Raw genomic sequence first — 14,360 nt, forward strand, 5'->3', positions numbered from 1 at the left:
CATATCCGGTATGCTTTAGAATGCCACACCTGTCAAAATTTGATGGAGATGGAGATCCCTCAGATCACCTCAGAATGTTTAACACCATGATGATGGCCCACGATGTCGGGCTCAATATAAGGTGTATTTTGTTCCCTGCAACTTTGGTTGGCCCAGCCAGGCAGTGGTTTAAACAATACAAGAGGCATTCCATAAGCTCGTGGAAGAAGTTTTCTTCTGATTTTAAAAAAGCATTATGAGCTTCACAAGCAGCTCGGATTGAGGCTGATTCATTGGCCACGGAAAACAACAACTTGGCAAGACATTGAAGGCATATCTAAGCAGATTTTCCAATGTTGCTGCATGAGCTAGGGATGCTAATGACAGCTCCAAACTCATGGCAATGAGGACAAGAATCCTCATCGGTGATGACCTATGGCAGGAACTCCAAAGAAAAGGAGTTAAAAGCGTAGATGAATTCTTAGCTTGGGCTCAAGAGTGGATAAATCTTGAGGAGGTGCGAGCTTCTATTGCAGGAACCAGCCAGACCCCTATCCAACCTGTTGGAGTGCTAACGGATGTGGCAGCTATGACCTAAACCGTTATCCAAAATAACCAAGGGGGAATAACAAAAGGAAAGGGAATGGTGAAGCTGACCAGAGCGGGACGAAGAAAAACAAGCCCGCAGAGAAGTGCAAACCTATCTATGGACACACGTGAGCACATTTTTCTGGCCAATTCTAGGCGCCTTCCATGGAAGAAGCCAGAACCATTAAAGAACCAGAGGGCGAAGAGAGATCCTTCAAAATTTGGTCGGTTCCACAACGACATCGGTCATAACACTAATGATTGTTGGCAGCTGAAGGATGAGATTGAAACTCTCATCAGGGCAGAACCTTTGGCCGAGTACGCCCGAAATCAGGTGAATTCGAGTCAGCCCACTGGGCAGAACTTGCTACCAGTTCTAGAAGCTCCGAAAAGCCAACCCGGAGCTCAAGCAAATCAAGTCGACCCTCCTCCGATTGTAGGGGGATATATAACCACTATTGCGGGAGGACCTCATTTGGCAGACACGAGCAGCGGGGCCCAAAAGAGGTATATTAACGAACTGAAGTCTCATAATGGGGTGGAGTTCATCCCATAGCAATGATTATCAAAACAGCAGCGATTGGAAAAGCAACCAATCATTTTCACGGAAGAGGATGCTAGCCACGTCCAATTCCTGCATAACGATTTGCTGGTGGTAACCATTCAGCTCGCCAACCGAAGGGTACGAAGGACCAAGTGAATAACGGAAGCTTTGTAAATCTACTTTTCAGGTCCACTCTGGAAAAAATGGGGTTATTCGTAACTGATTTTAAGGCGACCTCGATGACTCTATACGGGTTTTCAGGAGAAGGGTCAGCAGCCATCGGGACGATCAGACTGGTGGTGACATTGGGAGAATAGTCGTGAACTGTTTCCAAGTTACTCAAGTTAGTGGTAATTGATTGTCCGGCTGCATATAATGTGATTTTGGGCCAACCTGCACTGATGGCATTTGAAGCCATAACCTCTATCCGCCACCTAGCATTGAAATTTCCCTCAGCTGCGGGAATATGCACTGTCAGAGGCGATCAAGTCGCTGCCAGGGAATGCTATAACATTTCTATGAAGGCAAAGTCACAACCCGAGCAGCAAGCAATGGTCATAAATGATGGAGGTGAGGAGTCCAAGGAAGTACAAGTGACTTATGGGACGAAAGAACCTCTGCGGGAAGAGGATAGTGAGGTCGCCCAAGATGACGAAATCGACCCGCGAGTAGGCAAAGACAAGTCAGAGCTCAAAGCCATAAAAGAGCTCGAGGAAGGGAATATCGACCCTAAAGAAGCTTTGAAATTTGTAAAAATTGGAAAGAATATTGATAGTGAAAGAAAAATGAAGTTGGTCAATTTTTTGCAAAAGAACCTGGATGTCTTTGCTTGGTCACATGAGGATATGGTGGGAATCAGTCCAAGTATAATAATGCACACTTTAAATTTGGAAAAGAGTGTGCCTGCAATATCTCATAAACGGAGACGTTTGGGAACTACCCGATCTGAAGAACTTGATGAAGAAGTAGCTCGATTGCTAAAATGTGGGTTCATCCGAGAGGCAAAATAACCAATCTACGTTGCTAATTCCGTGCTTGTCCAAAAACTGAACGGGAAATGGAGAACCTGTATCAACTTCTCCAATCTGAACAGAGCTTGTCCCACTACTAAGAATTGATTAGTTGGTAGATGCCACGGCAGGTCACGAGCTCATGTCTTTCATGGACGCGTATTCTAGATATAACCAGATCACAATGAACCCTGCTGACTAGGACCATACTAGTTTCATGACCGAACATAACGTATATTGCTACAAAGTTATGCCATTCGGCTTGAAAAATGCTGGGGTTATGTACCAACTCTTGGTCAACAAAATGTTCGCTAACCAGATCGGGAGAAATATGGAGGTGTATGTCGATGACATGCTTGTCAAATCAAAGACTGCCAAAAACCATGTATCTGATCTGGAAGAGTGTTTTGGAATATTAAGGAAACATGAGATGAAGCTGAATCCTCATAAATGCACCTTCAGGGTGGCATCTGGAAAGTTCCTTGGCTTCATAGTCAACACGAGGGGAATAGAGGCAAATCCTGAAAAAATCAGATCGTTATTAGAAATGCCTTCGCCCAGGTCCCGAAAAGAAGTTCAAAGCCTAACTGGAAAGGTGGCAGCTTTGAATCAAATCATTTCAAAATCCACTGACAAGTGTCTCCCATTCTACAACTTGCTCGGAGGAAACAAGAAATTTGAGTGGAACGAGGAGTGCAAATAGGTGTTCCATGATCTAAAAACACATCTTGCCGAGCCCCCAGTATTATCTAAACCAATATCTGGAGAGTCTCTGTTCCTTATCTGCCCGTAACAGAGAATGCAGTCAGTGTCGTGTTGGTTCGAGAAGAAGATCAAGCTCAGAAACCAGTATATTATGTGAGCAAGAGGCTTCTCGGAGCTGAGTCACGGTATCCAATGATAGAGAAACTGACGTTCTGCCTAATATTGGCCTCCAGAAGCTCCGACCATATTTACAATCCCATTCAATCAACGTCTTAACCGACCAACCTTTAAGGAAGGTTCTACAAAAACCTGAGACATCAAAACGTCTTTTAAAATGGGCCATCGACCTTAGCCAGTTCAAGATTTTGTACTTACCCCGGACCTCAATTAAGAGTCAAGCCCTTGCTGATTTTATGGCTGAATGCACCAGTTTTCAAGACGAGCTCATAAGGGAGCCAGTGTAGGAAGTATGGAAAATCTTCGTTGATGGATCGTCGAATGAGAATGGATTAGGAACTGGAATAATCTTAATCTCACTAGAAGGGCATTGATTTCATACAACTCTAAGATTCGAATTTGAGGCATCCAACAACGAAGCTGAAAATGAGGCTTTACTAGCAGGGTTGAGGGTGGCGAGAGAGCTCAAGGAAAAAGCCATCCAATGCTATAGCGATTCCCAACTCGTGGTCAATCAAGTATTGGGAGAGTATTAAGCTCGGGGCATCAAGATGGCAGCCTACTTGGCTAAGGTAAGAGGGGAATTATCTAAATTTGAATACAGCTCTATCAAACAGATATTCCGCGAGTAGAATTCTAATGCTGACGCTCTGGCTCGACTTGCTACCACCAAAGAGGCTGCAACATTAAATGTAGTGTCGGTGGAGTTCTTGGAGAGCCCAAGTGTAAAAGGAGAAATGATGGAGGTCGGAATAATTGACGTAAGACCGACCTGGATGACTCCTATAGTGGAATATCTCGTGACTGGAAAATTACCTGATGACAGAAAAGATGCGAGGAAGATACTCTATCAAGCTCCACGGTACATGATGGTCGATGGAACCTGTAATGACCCAAAATTACTAATAAGGCTTAAGGGCCTTGATTAGTGTGTCGGGAGGGTATAATTGGTTTATGTGTGTTTTAAATGATTTAATGCATGATTATGTGATAAGCATGGTTATATGATTATTTGGATATACGAGATGCATAATTATGAGTATTAGGATGCATGTAGGCCCTGATTAGATTAAAAGGGCATATTCGTAATTTTAGCCCGTTGAGGGCATAAATGTAACTATTTGTGATAAATTATTGAGACCACATTATTATGTGGATATATATATCGCAGCATGTGGCTTGAGGCGATCCTAGGGAGCCAGTTGGCAGGAAAGTCACAACGGGACCCAATACTTGACTCGGGGCGAGTTAAGGGGTATTTTGAATATTATATGGTTATTTGGGTTATCGGGTTATGGAAATAGATAATTGGAGATATATTTGAGGTTAGGAAGTTTAGGAGGGAATATTGGGGAAATTTACCATTTTTCCCTCGGGGACATTTTTGGCACCCCGAACTTTGGGATTAACTTAAGTAAACTAAATAAGATAAAAAAAAAAAACCAAGGGAAGGCAGTAGAAACACCTAGAACCGACCCTTTCCTCTTCTTTCAGCTTACTCATAATTTTTTCTCTCAAGGAAGCCATTGGAAATCAAAGGAGGACTTAGCTTAAGCAGGGAATTTGGAGATTAGCTCAGGGTTACCTAGAGGATCTAATCAAGGATTGAGGTAAGTTCTGAGTTACATCTTTGGTTATTAAATTCTGTAGTTTTGGCTGGGTTCTAAGTGTTTATGGGTTTTTGACATTAAAGGTTGAATTAAGGCAAAAGACTTGGGAGTTAGCTCAGCAATTGTTTGGTGGACTTGTTCTTCAGTAAAGGTAAGCTTGTAATGATAGTTTAGCATCTAAATTTTGTGTTTTCTTGGCTGGGTTTTGGTGTTTATAAGCTTATGGGTTTTAAGGATTAAAGTGAGATTTTGATGAGTTTCTAAGCTAGGTGTTTGTTGGGTTTTGTTGCTGGAAACATGTTCGGATGGTTGTGAAATATGAATTGTATAATTGGGATGGTTTTGGGTGGATTTGAGTGAGGTTTGGTTGTTAAAAATGGTGGGTTTTCTGGGTTCGAAGGGGTTAGGCCGCGACTTAGTTCTTGGTGTGTCGCGGCCCTCTAGAACAGATGGTAGCTCAGAAAGTAGGGCGGGTCGCGGCATGGGGAATGCTGGGCTGCAGCCCGTGTCTGTTTTTGGGCGAGGCTGGGCCTCTGGAAGGAGGTGGGCTGCGACATAGAAGGCCTAGGCCGCAGCTCTTAAGGGCATATTTGGCCTTAGGGAGGTTTTAGGCATGGGAACTTAATCTAGAGTGCTCGTGATCGACTCCACCACCGTGTTTGGTGGAATTCGATGTTCCAAAGGCTAGAACTTGGTCCGGAAACCTTTATACAATTATTATTGATGGAATCCCTTGTCTTGGTTGTGACTAGATGTAAGCTAGGGCTCGGGAAACGGATCGTGCTCAAGGGGTCATCTCTCGTATTAATAACACTTGGAATCAAAGGTAAGAAAACTGCACCCGGTTGTGAGTTTATAATGGGAGTAAGGGCTCCCTATTCTAGTACGCATTATGCAAGATAGTATTATGCCATGTGAATATAAAACACACGGAGTAAGAGTGTCAAAGTTTATATTGGCGCACAGGGCGCGGCTCAGCCACTGGTAGCTGAGGACAGCTTAATATTCACTAAGCTCGGTTTAAGCAGACCAGAGTCAGTGGTGTAAACAGAGGGTGCGACCTAAGGCGTCGACCTTGGTTATTATATGATTAGTAGTTGTTGCTATGTGTCAGATATGATATGTTGAATACCTGAGTATTGGTTGTGGATTTATTGGTTATGTCTATTGATTTTGTGTATGTCATGGTCTGCTGATTATATGATCATCTTTAAAGAATTATTTGGTTATCGTCATTGTTTATGCTATGATATTATGGTTTTCTTGTTGGGCCTTGGCTCACGGGTGCTGGCTAAGCTTGATCAGCCCTGATTTAGAGAGCTTTAGAGGCAGAATGTACATGTACATGATTAGATGCCACTGTTTTGCAGTCACGTTGAAAGGACTCGCGTACAAATGGTTTAAAAGACTTCGGCCGGGATCCATCAGGTCTTGGCAATAGTTTTCAGATGAATTTCTCCAACAACATCATGTTGTGCGTGATTATACAATGCCGGGCACCAGCCTCGCCAATGTAAAACAGGGCGAAAATGAGAGTCTAAAAAGCTACATCCACAGGTTTAACATGGAAGCAGCCAAAGTGGGGAGCTTGACCCGTAGGGAGTTAAAAATGGCCATCACCGCAGGGGTGCGTCCAGGAAGCAAATTGTGGGATAATATGCTCAAAAGGGAAGTCACTGACCTAGATGACTTCTACGAGAGAGTGCAGAAGTATATTCGTGTAGAGGATGGCCATGCGAACTTAAAGGCGGGAAAGTGTGAGTCCACTGCAAAGCCCCCAACTAATGAAGGGTCGAATGGAGCAAAGAAGAAGATGGCGTACGAAGGGTCGAGGGATGATCAACATAGAAAGCCCAAGCGGGGAAGCGACCATAGGCAAACGGCTTATACTTTCTATACGAACCTGACGGATACAAGGGAGCATATCTACCTCACCAACGAAAAGCGGGTTCCCTTCAAGAAGCCCCCGACCGGTCCAAGAGGGATCCCAGTAGATACTGTCAATACCACAAGGATATTGGTCACACCACAGCAGAGTGTATTCATTTGAAAGAAGAAATTGAGGAGTTCATCCGCAGGGGACACCTGGGCCGATATGATAGGAGAGAAAGGCCGAAGTCAGAGGACGAACCAGTGATATCTCAGACGCAAAGAGGAGCTCCAGAGATTCAGGGAGAAGTGAGAACTATTTTCAGAGGTCCGGGGTTTGGGGGAGACTCCCGGAAAGGATGAGATAGGTACGCTAGAGAAGTCAGGCGAAGTCCACCACCCTGTGTCATGAGTTTGGAACAACGACCCCCGAAAAGCTTTAAGGGAGAAAATGACTCGATCACTTTCACAGAGGAGGACGCACGGGGGGTGCACTACCCCCATAACGACCCTATGGTGTTGACGGTTCAGTTGGCCAATATGCGGGTGCATCGGGTTCTGGTGGACAATGGCAGCTCAGTGGATATCCTGTATCGTCCCGCTTTGGAAAAGATGGGGCTGGGCATCCACCACTTGAAGCCCTGCCAATCTTCCCTATATGGATTCACGGGGGACTCGATACAACCCCTAGGGATGATCGAATTGGCACTAACCATGGGGGAGCAACCCCGACAGAATACAGTCATGGCCAACTTCGTCGTTGAAGATTGTGTGTCAGCTTTCAATGCGGTATTGGGGAGACCGTCCTTGAGATAATTGAAAGCGATGACTTCCATATATCACTTGTTCGTCAAGTTCCCAACTCCCGGAGGAGTAGCTAGTATGAAAGGAGAACAGAGAGAAGCGAGGGAGTGCTATAACACCTCCCTCCGCGCATCCGTGAAACCACGAGAACCGGTGGCCATGGTGATACACGAGGCACCACGTACCCCCGTAGGAAGCCCGCAGGAGCTAGACCCCAGAACCGTGGAGGAATCAGGGGCGGAACCTGTGGAGGAAATAGAGGAGGCTGAAGTAATGGAGGAACCGTTGAGAAAATTGAAGGTAGGAAAAAGTCTTCAGAATCACGTGAAGGAGAGGCTGATAAGGTTTTTGAAGGATAACCTAGATGTATTCGCATGGAGTCACGAAGATATGGTGGGAATAGATCCTAGTGTCATGTGCCACCATTTGAATATCTCCCCTGAGGCAAGGCCTGTTAGGCAGAAAAGATGAGTGCTGGACCCAGAGAGGTACGCAGCCTTGAAGGAGGAAGTAGACAAGCTGAAGGCCAATGGGTTCATCCGCGAGTCATTTTACCCTGTATGGGTATCAAATCCGGTGCTGGTCCCAAAACCGAATGGAAAATGAAGGACCTGCGTGGACTTCTCAAACCTGAATAAGGCTTGTCCTAAGGATAGTTTCCCACTCCCGAGGATAGATCAACTGGTGGATGTGACGGCTGGGCATGAATTACTTAGCTTCATGGATGCCTACTCCGGGTACAAACAGATTCCTATGAACCCAGGTGATGAAGAGCATACGTCATTTATAACGGATAGAGGACTCCACTGTTACAAGGTGATGCCCTTCGGGTTAAAGAACGCGGGTGCTACCTACCAAAGGTTGGTCAACAAGATGTTCGCTAACCAGATAGGGAGGAACATGGAGGTATATGTTGACGATATGTTGGTGAAGACCCATAATGTCTTAGAGCTCAACAAGGACCAAGAGGAGATGTTTAACACACTCAGGAAATATCAAATGAAGCTGAATCCAATCAAATGCACTTTCAGTGTATCCTCGGGGAAGTTCTTTGGGTTCATGGTTAACTCCAGAGGCATCGAGGCTAATCCTGATAAGATGAAGGCCCTGATAGAGATGAGCCCACCCAAGAATAAGAAGGAGGTGCAATGCCTAACGGGAAGGGTAGCAGCCCTTAATAGATTCATCTCGAGGTCGACTGACAAGTGCCTCCCCTTCTTCAACATCCTAAAAGGGAGCAAAAAGTTCGCTTGGGATGAAGAGTGTGAAGAAGCGTTTATCAAGCTGAAGGAGCACTTGGGGAAGCCACCCCTGTTGACAAAACCTGAAAAGGGTGAAAAGCTATACTTGTACTTGGCAGTGTCCGAACATGCCGTAAGCGCGGCTTTGGTTAAAGGGGAGAAGAAGCATCAACGACCCGTGTACTATATCAGCAAGTGGCTGGTGGACGCGGAGAATCGATACCCTGAGATTGAAAAGTTGGCATATGCATTAGTGGTGGCTTCGAGGAAGTTGAGACCCTACTTTCGTGCCCATGCAATCGAAGTTCTCACTAATAGTCCCCTGAGACAGGTCCTGCATAAGCCTGATACCTCGGGAAGACTGATGAAATGGTCGATCGAGTTGAGTCAATTTGATATTGTTTATACCCCGAGAGCTTCCATCAATGGACAAGTGCTCGCAGACTTCATAGTGGAGTTCACTAGTCAGCCGAATGGAGGAAGAAGTGAAGAAGAGGGGCAGTCAGTTGCAGAAGAGGAGCGAAGGAGTTATGAGGGATGGAGCCTGCACGTGGATGGGGCATCCAACAAAGGAGGATCTGGAGCAGGGATCATGATGACTGGACCCGAAGGACTCAGGATGTACTGCACAATATGGTTTGGATTCGAAGCCTCGAACAATGAGGCAGAATACGAAGCGCTTCTGGTAGGACTGCGATTGGCCCAGGGGCTGAAGGTAACACATCTACACATCTTTAGTGATTCACAGTTGGTGGTATTCCAGGTGAAAGGGAAGTACCAAGCGAGGGGACCCAAGATGGCTGCATACTTGGAAAGGGTAAGAAGTTATTTGGAGCAATTGGTGGAATATAGCATAGAGCAAATCCCGAGAGAGAAGAATACCCATGTTGATGCCCTCGAAAAGCTGGCTTCCATTAGAGATGGAGATACCCTCGAATCAGTGCTTGTAGAATACTTACCAAGGCCAAGCATTGCCAATCCAAACGTTCACATGGTCAACGCCCCGAAGGAGTCGTGGGCTAGCCCGATTATAGACTATCTGAAGGATGGAGTGGTGCCAACAGACAAGAGGGAGGCCAGGAGACTAGTTTACAAGGCAGCCCGATACACCTTGGTAGATGGGGTCTTATACAAGAGGGGGTTTTCTGTGCCACTCTTGAGGTGTGTTGATGAGGAAGAAGCTATGAAGGTGCTATATGAAATACATGAGGGTGAATGTGGCAACCATGCAAGTGGACCATCCACGGCTCGGAAAGCCATGAGGCAAGGGTACTACTGGCCTTCCATGGAGAGAGATGCTAATGATTTCGCAAGGAAATGTGACAAATGTCAAAGGCATGCGAACTACCCCCAAAAACCCCCGAATGAATTGACCAGCATGACCAGCCCTTGGCCCTTCGATGTCTGGGGGATAGACCTGATTGGCGCCCTTCCCCCAGGGAAAGGTGGTGCGAAGTACGCGGCGGTGGCCATAGATTACTTCACCAAGTGGGTCGAAGCAGAACCTCTAGTGAAGATAACAACCAAGAATATCACTACCTTTGTCAACAAATTCATTGTCTGCAGGTTCTGAGTGCCCTACAAGATTATTTCTGACAACGACACTCAATTTGAAGGGGGAACGTTTGAGGAATACTGTAGGGAAAGGGGCATAAGGAGGAGCTTCTCCGTCGTTGTGCGTCCACAGGCCAATGGGCAGGTGGAGGCCATTAGCAAAGTCCTAAAGAGAAACTTAAAAACAAAGCTAGAGAAGATGAAGGGTGCTTGGGTTGAGGAGTTACCGAACGTGCTTTGGGCCTACGGAACCACTCCACGCACTACCACTGGAGAGACCTCTTTCTCCTTAGCATATGGATGTGAGGCTGTCCTCTCGATTGAGATGAAGGTTAACTTGCACAGGATACAGGCATACGAGGACCAGGTCAACCATGCGGCAATGGCCGAAAGCTTGGACATGCTGGAAGAGAGAAGGGAAAAGGCACAAATGAGGGTGGCGGTATACCAGCAGTGGGCAGCTAGGTATTACAACTCGAGGATGCGAGAGAGAACATTCAGAATAGGCGACCTGGTATTAAGAAAAGTACTCCCCAACACGCGAGTCCCGAGGGCGGGGGTACTTGGGGTGAACTGGGAAGGGTCGTACCAAGTCGCTCAGTACATACCACCAAACACCTATAAGCTAGCGCGCATGGACGACACCATCATACCTCGAGCGTGGAATGCAGAACACCTTAGGAAGTACTACCAGTAAGACTTCCACTCCCAGCGCAAGCAGTAGCTGTGTTTAGTTTGTTGTAGGTTATGCTATCTTAGTAGACGAGAATCAAAGAGGTTACCTAGATAACCTCCCAAGTAGATTTAAGCCTTTTATCTATTTATATATCGTTGTAATCTGACTGCTATGAATGAAACTGTTCACCACTTCGTATGTTACTTACTTCTTTATGCGAGCATCAACTAAAGCCCCCGCCAAGATAAATCTCACCAGGTACTTGGGGGGTAGGACAACACGAGTGTAAAAAAATAAAAATAAATAAATCTCTTATATTCAAAAGGATTAGCCACCCTTATGAATATCAAGGGAACAGTTTAAAAGGATGTCCTCTAACTAAAGGTCGACACCCCAAGAGGTGAGGCCGTAAGGAGGGAATCACCCGATAAGTCTAGATCGGCCATCAAGCTGGCTAGCCAAAAAGGGTCTTACAAGGGACCCTTGAAAAAATAGTACTATGTATAATGACGAGAAGGACACTTCTCGCAAAAAGTAACAAGTGCGCGCAAAGAATGTAAAAGGACCCCAACAGCCCAACGGGTTAACGTGTCCTTACAAGTATAATCAAGGTGCACCAGAAAGATTATCGCCATTAGATCAAGGAAAAATATGTAATCCACGAACAATAGTAATAAGATGGACTTACCAAAGCCCCTTAAGTTTGATGAACAAAAAAAAAGGAGAAATAGTGCGAGGGATTACATAACAATAACATACATAGACTGAGTACAAAGGAACCTACAAATCTCCATCTTGACCCTTCCACTCAGAAATCTTCTCGATGGCATAGTCCCCAAAAGGAGATAGGTCAACGGTGGGGTTAGTCCTCTAGACAGCATGCAACGTTTTCTCGATTATGCGATTCTCAGCGTTCACAAGCTCAGCCTCGAGTGCAGTGATCCTCCCGTTTAGAGTTTGGATGGTAGCCTCCAGCTGAATGTTGGTATGAGAGGTTGAGGCAGCCTGGGCCAAGGCGGCGTCCCTCTGGGACACTGCCTCAACCATTTGACTTGACAAGGCATCCTTTGCAGTCTCGGCCACCGATAGGTTCCCCAGTGCCTCCTCAAGCTCGTGTTGCAACCGTTGGGCCGATGAAGAGTGGGAGGCGAGCAGATGATGACTCAAGATGGAAGCCTGAGTAAGGGTGAGGATATGAAACAAAGCCTCAAGGGTCAGATGATATACAAAAAATAAAATAAAAAGTATATATATGACCATCATAAATGAATAAACCAAGTATCACGACAAATACCTGCAGGGAGGCTCGCATATAGGCGTCCTCTAGCTCAGCCTCGGGGACATTGTGCAGCGTCCCCCACTCACCTTTGGGAAAGTTTCCCAGATGATGGCTCATGGCTTCCCCATACTGGCTCGCCAGAGGATGATCTTCAGAAGCAGAAACATGAGCTTGGCCAGGGGAGGCGCGAGTGCTTGCCGAGGCACGCTTTGTCAGGGATGGGGACCGAGAAGGCCCTGACCCATCTGCAGTTGTGCGGGGAGCAGAAGAGTACGGAGTCGTTTCCTTGGGTAAAGAGGCACCTGTAGATGCCCGCCTGGGATACCTCCTCGGGGGTAAAGGAGCCCCATCAAAAGGAGGAATGGCAAAATTCCTTCTAGGCACGGAGGGGCAAGGGATAGAGGCATCAAAGGCAAACTCGCTGCCAGGCGTCGAAGGCGACATCCGAGAGGTAGCACCACCAGTATGACCGTCATCGTCTACACCCTTAGCCCTACCAGCAACAGAGTACAAGCAGGAGTAGTTCTCAAACACCACGGTCTCCTCAACGTCCATATGGTCGCCCGGGGGGTAGACATAGTCCCTATCGGCTACTTCATCATAATTTCTTTCATTGTGACCATATACCCACGAACTCACAAGTACGGGTGCCGCTGGGGGTGGATCCACAGATTCAGGTGATGTAGGGCGTGGACCCGCAGGGTCAGGTGACGCGGGGCGTGGATCCTCAGATTCAGAGGAAACGGAGCATAGGGTGACTGTCTGGTCCGGGGTCAGCAACCCGTACAAGTGGAGATTGCTCTCTGTAAAAAGGGCGCTGGCTTGTTTGCACCCCTTCAGTAAGGCCAGGATTTGTATTACTTGGTCATGAGCCGGCCGTTTCAAGTTGGAACCAACAACCCCTAAGAGACATGCAATCAAACGAAAAGAAATAACTACAGTTAGAAAAGCTATAAAAAAAAGAGAGAAGTCGAATAAAAAGAGAAACCTCTAATATCTGGGATCAAAGTGAGAATAGCCTTACGTGGGGTGTTGAAGCTAGAGTGTCGGGTTTGCCCACTATAAGTAAAGAAGCAGTCTGACTTCCACGACCCCCTATTGGAAATGGAGCCCTCCACGAGGGAACTCCCTTTAAGGGCCGCGACTTTCTGGAGTTGGTAGAACCTGGGGGCCGATGTATTCTCCCTCAGGGTGAAGAAGTAATGAACCTCGCTTATCGAAGGCCCCCTAGAGTACACCTGACGGTACAACACATATAGGCAGCTAAGCATCACCCAGGAGTTGGGGGATAATTGTAGTGGCGCCAATTCAAAGTAGTCCAACACTTTGATGAAGAAAGGGTGAAGTGGCAAAGCTCCACCAAATCGGATTATGGAATCGCTGAAAGCCACGAACCCTTTTGGCGGTGCAGACGTGTGTTCCTTGCGCTCTGGTATAACGAACTTGAGATTCAATGCTAACTTATGAGCTTTTAGCATGTTGCCCAGTTTCTTCAGGGTAAGTGTGGACCTGTCGGTTTCTTCAGAAGTGTCCAAGGCTCTCTTCGACATCTTGGGTACCTGGACAAAGATAGGCAGCTTATGAGCAATAGACTTTCTAAGGGTCCTGGAAGATCCCCCACATGTCCTATGTCTACCAGTGCTTTGCTTGACCCTAGGGCGCAAGACCTGGGATAGGAGAGGAAGCGCGGGTGGAACCATGGAAAGGAACTCCGGTTCAACCAATTCACGTCTACCGCCTTCGAAGGAGGAATCCCTATGATCGGGAGACTCGTCACGACAAAAGGAAAAAGGCTCAGGGGGCAAGTTTTCTTCTAGGCAAGCAATTTCAGAAAGGCAATCCTGGAGGATTGATTGTAGCTGGGAAATGTATGTCGCTTGCTGGGGGGAGAGACCAAAACCCGCGTCCCTGGGGTGGGATTCTAGCTCCCTCTCCAGGCCGCACGCTTTATGTTTGAGGTAGGACAGTCTCTGGAGGTAGAGCGCCCGCACACCCCCACAGTTAGAGGGTCTACGTACGTCGGCCCCTGAGTCGGAGGATGACAACTCAATAAATTCAACATTGGACGGACCTTCGGGACATCGCCTAGACGCCATGGACCAGCTAAGACTCGAGGGCGTGTATGCATAAGGGTGACCCTATATCTACAACATGAGTGTGAGGGGTATAAGAAAAGGGCCTATGTATGTGTACTAGAAAGGGTATATGAAAAGAATGACAAACTCTGAAGAATGAGTGTCGTGCAACTATTAATTCAACCCTTGCGTAATCAATGTAAAACAAAAGGAAGAAGAGAGGAAGGAGGCATACCTATGGGTATATGA

This window comes from Humulus lupulus, chromosome 9 (assembly GCF_963169125.1).
Source record: "Humulus lupulus chromosome 9, drHumLupu1.1, whole genome shotgun sequence".
NCBI classification, from domain to species: domain Eukaryota; kingdom Viridiplantae; phylum Streptophyta; class Magnoliopsida; order Rosales; family Cannabaceae; genus Humulus; species Humulus lupulus.